The sequence below is a fragment of the Perognathus longimembris genome, chromosome 3, assembly GCF_023159225.1.
Source record: "Perognathus longimembris pacificus isolate PPM17 chromosome 3, ASM2315922v1, whole genome shotgun sequence".
Classification (NCBI taxonomy): Eukaryota; Metazoa; Chordata; class Mammalia; order Rodentia; family Heteromyidae; genus Perognathus; species Perognathus longimembris.
The window spans coordinates 81044155-81049724 of NC_063163.1; the positions used below are offsets into that span (position 1 = coordinate 81044155).

The 5570-nt window shown below is 44.7% G+C and overlaps 1 pseudogene; it reads left to right on the plus strand.

The window, feature by feature from the left end:
• The first annotated feature begins 2571 nt into the window (after positions 1-2571).
• LOC125347968 lies at positions 2572-2930 on the plus strand (annotated as a pseudogene).
• The last annotated feature ends 2640 nt before the right edge of the window (positions 2931-5570 follow it).

Below are 5570 nucleotides of genomic sequence, written 5' to 3' on the forward strand. Positions count from 1 at the left end.
GCAGTTACAAGATTGCTGTGCTTACTCACAGGCTTGAACACTGTCCAGTGAAATCTAATCTAGGAGAAAAATAGTGAATCAGATCTTACAGGGTAAGATTAGTATGAATCTTGTCAGCCACTGTAAGGACTTTGATTTTTCTCCAAATGACATTGGAGAACGAGGGAGAAGAAAAGTGCTATTATCTAAACAAATTTGAAAAGACTACCTGCTGTAGTAGTGCATGACTATAGTCCCAGCTACTTGGGAGGCACAGGCAGGAGGAACTCACATCAAGACCAGCCCCAGCAAAGACTCCACACAAAATACAAACTGGGCACCATTGGAACACACCTGTAATCCTAGCTACTCTCAGGAGGATGAGAGCGGAGGCTTGTGGCCTGAAGTTAGCCTGGACAGGGAAGTCCATGAGACTTTTTTTTTTTTTTTTTTTTTTTTGGCCATTCCTGGGTCTAGGACTCAGGGCCTGAGCACTGTCCCTGGCTTCCTTTTGCTCAAGGCTAGCACTCTACCACTTGAGCCACAGCGCCACTTCTGGCCGTTTTCTGTATATGTGGTGCTGGGGAATTGAACCCAGGGCCTCATGTATACGAGGCAAGCTCTCTTGCCACTAGGCCATATCCCCAGCCCTCCATGAGACTCTTATCTCCAATGAGCCACCAAAAAGCTGGCTCAAGTGGTAGAGCACCAGCCTTGAGGGGGGGAAAACAGCTCAGGGACAGTGCTGAGGCCCTGAGTCAAGCCCTAAGACCAGCACACACAACAGTGATGGGGTCCATGTCATTCTATACGTAGAGCACTTGTCCAGTATGTGCAAGGCACCAGACTATATCCCTAGTATAGAAAAGAAAAAAAAAGGGAGACTGATGCTAGCTTCATTCATTCACTCACTCAGACCCCCCAGCTAATAGGTGCTGTCATTGGGCTAGTGACAACTAGACAAACCCAGCATGACAGAGGCAACGGAGTGGAGAAATCCCAGCAAGGACAGAGGAGGCTCAACTGCGACCCTCCCCTCCCCTCCCCTCCTCTCCCTTCCCCCAGCCTCACCCCTGCACCCAGCAGCCCAGGAAGAATGGCCCCAGGGAACTGCCACCCTCTGTGCTCCCCAGGCTGTAAGAACCTGCAGATTATAAATAGCATCTCCTATGGCAGGCAATGGAGCTCCAGCTCCTCTTGTCCAAATGAGTCAGAGGCACAGGGCCACAGCCCCACCCCCCCAGCCCTGCTCCCCACCCCACCATCCCATCAAAAACATCTTCTCTTGACCAAGCTGGGCCTCTGCTTCTCATCATGATCCTTTCTCACCCCATCCCTCTCTCCTCCTCCAGACTCTACTCCCGGTATCACCAAAGTCCACTGGGTCAACAGCTCCCAAAGGCAAGGCTGTATACTATTTCAAAGCTGGGATCCATTGATAGTTGGGACCCACCTGGATTTCAGGCCCAGCTCTTCTACTTCCTATGACCCTGGGCAAGGCGCTACACTGATGGTAGCTTTATTTTCCTCATGAGTAAAATGGGCCTAGCACTGAGTGTTGGTGCTCATGTTTGTAATCCTATCTAATCAGGAAGCTGAGATCTGGAGGATTATAGTTTGCAATCAGTTGGGGTGGAAAAGTCTGAAGAGAGTTCATCTCCAAAATGACCAGAAAAGGTCAGGCTGGAAGGAGTGGCTCAAAACATAGAGCACTAGTGAGCAAGCAAGCCAAGAAAGGGCAAGGTCTAGAGTACCAGCACAAAAACAAATAAAATAAATAAAAGCTGGGTGCCAGTGGCTCACACCTGTAATCCCAGCTACTCAGGAGGCTGAGATTTGAGGATCTCAGTTCCAAGCCAGCCAGAGCAGGAAAATTTATGAGACTCATTTCCAGTTTACCACCAAAAAAGCCAGACATAGAGCTGTGGCTCAAGTGGTAGAGTGCTAGTCTTGAGTTAAAAAAAAAAAAAAATCTCTGGGATAGCACTCAGGCTCCAAGTTCAAATTTTAGGACTGGCACCAAAATTAAATACTTTGTTGTTGGTGGTAGTCATGGGCTTGAACTCTGGGCTGGGCGCAGTCTCTGAGCTGCTTCTGCTCAAGGCTAGTACTCAACCACTTTGAGCCACAGCACCACTTTGAGTTTTTTGGTGATTAATCGGAGAAAAGAATTTCACAGACTTTCCTGTTCAGGCTGGCTTTGAACTGCAATCCTCAGATCTCAACCTCTTGAGTAGCTAGGATTAAGCCACCAGCATTAACCACCAGCGGCCAAAAATAATTTTTTTTTCAGGAAAGGGAAATGGTAATAGTAATGTTGCCTACTCCACAGAATTGAGATGAGGCCTGAACAAAATAACATTGTGTGTGCAGCCTGGAGTGCAGGTTTATGGTAGTTGCTCAATTAATGGAGTGACAGTCTCTGCGCTCAAGCTTGTTGTAATCCAGAAGGAGATGAAAGTAAGGAAACAACGGCTTTTACCTGTTCTACTGTAAGCCTCACATCCTTGAAGTTCAGCTTCCTGGCTTCCTCTGTGTTACCACTAGTCTTCAAAACCCAGTGAGGAGTTTGGCGCTTGGCAAACTCCCAGAATGGCCAAGGAGGAGGAAGACTCCACCTTTGAGGAGGAAAATGAAGAAACTGGAGGAGGTACAGAAGGTAGACAGGGTAAAAGAAAGAGGCTTTTTTCAAAATAATTACATTGTATGATGTATGAATTTGGGGATGATCAGAATCCTTATACTCAATCAGTGGACATTCTTGAAGAACTTGTCATAGAGTTCATCACTGAAATGACTCACAAAGCAATGTCAATCGGAAGACAAGGTCGAGTGCAAGTTGAAGATATTGTCTTCTTGATTCGAAAAGGTCCAAGAAAATTTGACTTACTATGAATGAAGAGTTGAAATGAGCTAGAAAAGCATTTGATGAAGCAAACTATGGATCTTGACACCTGTTTGAAATTTCACTATCTTCTGTGGAAGCCATACATAATGACTGTGTACTTTCTTCAGGGTTATCCTGATATCTAGCATGTAAGTAAAAGATTGAGAAAGTCTTTATTTTCATGTCCTTAATTTTAGAGTTACACTTGAGCCTTTAATTTCTTGCCTTTATATGAATATACTTGAATTCTTTATTGGCTTTTAATGACTACATGTATCTTAAAGTGTTGTAAATCATGTTGTATTTATGTGTTAGGTAGATTTGGGCCATTATAAGCTATAGATGTAGCTTTTAATATGTGAATTGGAGATGTCCTTTCTTGACTCTTAAAGCTGAGACAGTGTTTCATGTGTTCTGAAATTTTTAGACAACAGTGGTGTGAGGTTATTAAAAATAGTGAATTGGTTTTTCTTTTAAGGAGATGACATGAGAAAACAACTCATTTGGGGAAGGATGTTTATCTTCCTTAAAAGATAATTTGTTTAAATATTCTTTTGTAAAGATAACAAGGAGTTTTTTGTTTCATATCATGCTTCTGTGTTTAAATTTTGAATCTTTATTGAAGTTATAGCATACTATTAAGTTTTGGGAGATCTCATTTTCCCAGATTAGATTAAAGCTTCTAAAAATAAATGGTTTCAGCAGTAAGAATGGCAGGGCTTAAAAAGTTGATGGCAGGGGGGCTGGGGATATGGCCTAGCGGCAAGAGTGCCTGCCTCATATACATGAGGCCCTGGGTTCGATTCCCCAGCACCACATATACAGAAAATGGCCAGAAGTGGCGCTGTGGCTCAAGTGGCAGAGTGCTAGCCTTGAGCGGGAAGAAGCCAGGGACAGTGCTCAGGCCCTGAGTCCAAGCCCCAGGACTGGCCAAAAAAAAAAAAAAAAAAAAAAAAAAAAAAAAAAAAAAGTTGATGGCAGGGTAGGAATTTGGGGTAGTTTCATTAACATATCTGTAAGTACATGTTTGATGTGGAAATGTCTTCTTGATTAGAACCACATGTAGCTACAAACCACTTTTGTAGTTCAGATTATACAAGCTTTTTTTTTTTTTTTTGGCCAGTCCTGGGGCTTGGACTCAGGGCCTGAGCACTGTCCCTGGCTTCTTTTTGCTCAAGGCTAGCACTCTGCCACTTGAGCCACAGCGCCACTTCTGGCCATTTTCTGTATATGTGGTGCTGGGGAATTGAACCCAGGGCCTCATGTATACGAGGCAAGCACTCTTGCCACTAGGCCATATCCCCAGCCCTATACAAGCTTTTTGATTACAGCTTATTGCATTAAGTTATTGTACTTACCTTAAAATAAGGATTAAAGTTGCATTTAGAGATCACTGAATATTATTTTTTGTGAAACTGAACTTTTTGGTGGCAATTGTAAACATTATCTAAAAATCAGTAATTTGAGAAATTTTACTTTTTTCTATTGATGTAAGGAATAAAGTTTGAAAAATTAAACTAAAAAAAAACAACCCAGTGAATTCTCCACCTTTACCTTACACAGGAAGAATCTGAGGCTCAGAGAGAGCCACGTCTTTCTCCAAGGCCACGCGATGCCTGGCCAGACACCACCTGACATCAGCAGAAAAGGCATGACTGAGTCACCAGAGGCTGCAGGGCTGCCTCCCGCCCCCCTGCGCCTGACCTGTCATCCCAGCTCCATGGGAAGCACAAATAGGAAGACCAGGGGGTAGGGGGAAGGTAATAATACCCTACCTGAGAAATAAGAGGAGCATAAAGGACTGGAGGCATGGCTCAAGTGGTAGAATTCCTGCTCAGTGTGAGGCCCTGAGTTCAAACCTCAGGACCATCAAAAAGGAACTAATGTAATGATAACAATTTGGCTTCATTGGCAGCCCCCCTCGGATATTCTATCCCCCTTAACTGGAAGTCCCCCCATCTACCACACTGGAAGCTCCATACAAAAGTAGAAAGGAGCCGGGTGTTGGTGGCTCATGCCTGTAATCCTAGTTACTCAGGAGAATGAGATTCGAGGATCATGGTTCAAAGCCAGCCAGGGCAGAGAAGTTCCTGCGACACTCACTTCCAATTAACCACTCAAAAACCGAAAGTGGTACTATGGCTCAAGTGGTAGAATGCTAGCCTTAAGAACAAAGAGGCTCAGGGACAGTGTCCAGGCCCTGAGTTCAAGCCCCACAACTGACCAAAAAGAAAAAAAAAGTAGGAAGGGTATCCAATTGGGGGGCTTACTCCTGGCTCTGTCATTGTCTAGCTGTGTGACCTTGACCAAGTCACTTTACTTCTCTGAACCAAATTTGCTTCTCTATTCATTTAACAAATACACATTTGCCAACCATGGGCCAGGCTCTGCTGCAGATGACAGAAAGAGTCTCTGTATGGGGCTTTTATTTTATTATTTGGGGGCAGCTTGTATTTTAGTGGTGGGGGTGGGGAGCAGCGAGGCATAACCAACAAGCCAGTTGTTCCAGAAGGGATCTGGTATTGGAGAAAAAGCAGTGGCCATCAGAACTTTGGTTTTATTAATCAGGTGGGCAGGGTGACAGTGACACAGGTCCCAGGCCCTAGAGGATGAGAACGGCTGTGAGGGAGGCCCCAGGGTAGCCAGGTCTTGAGAAGAGAATGCACTTGGACTTGGGGGTTTAGAGCTGCTGGGGGTGATGGAA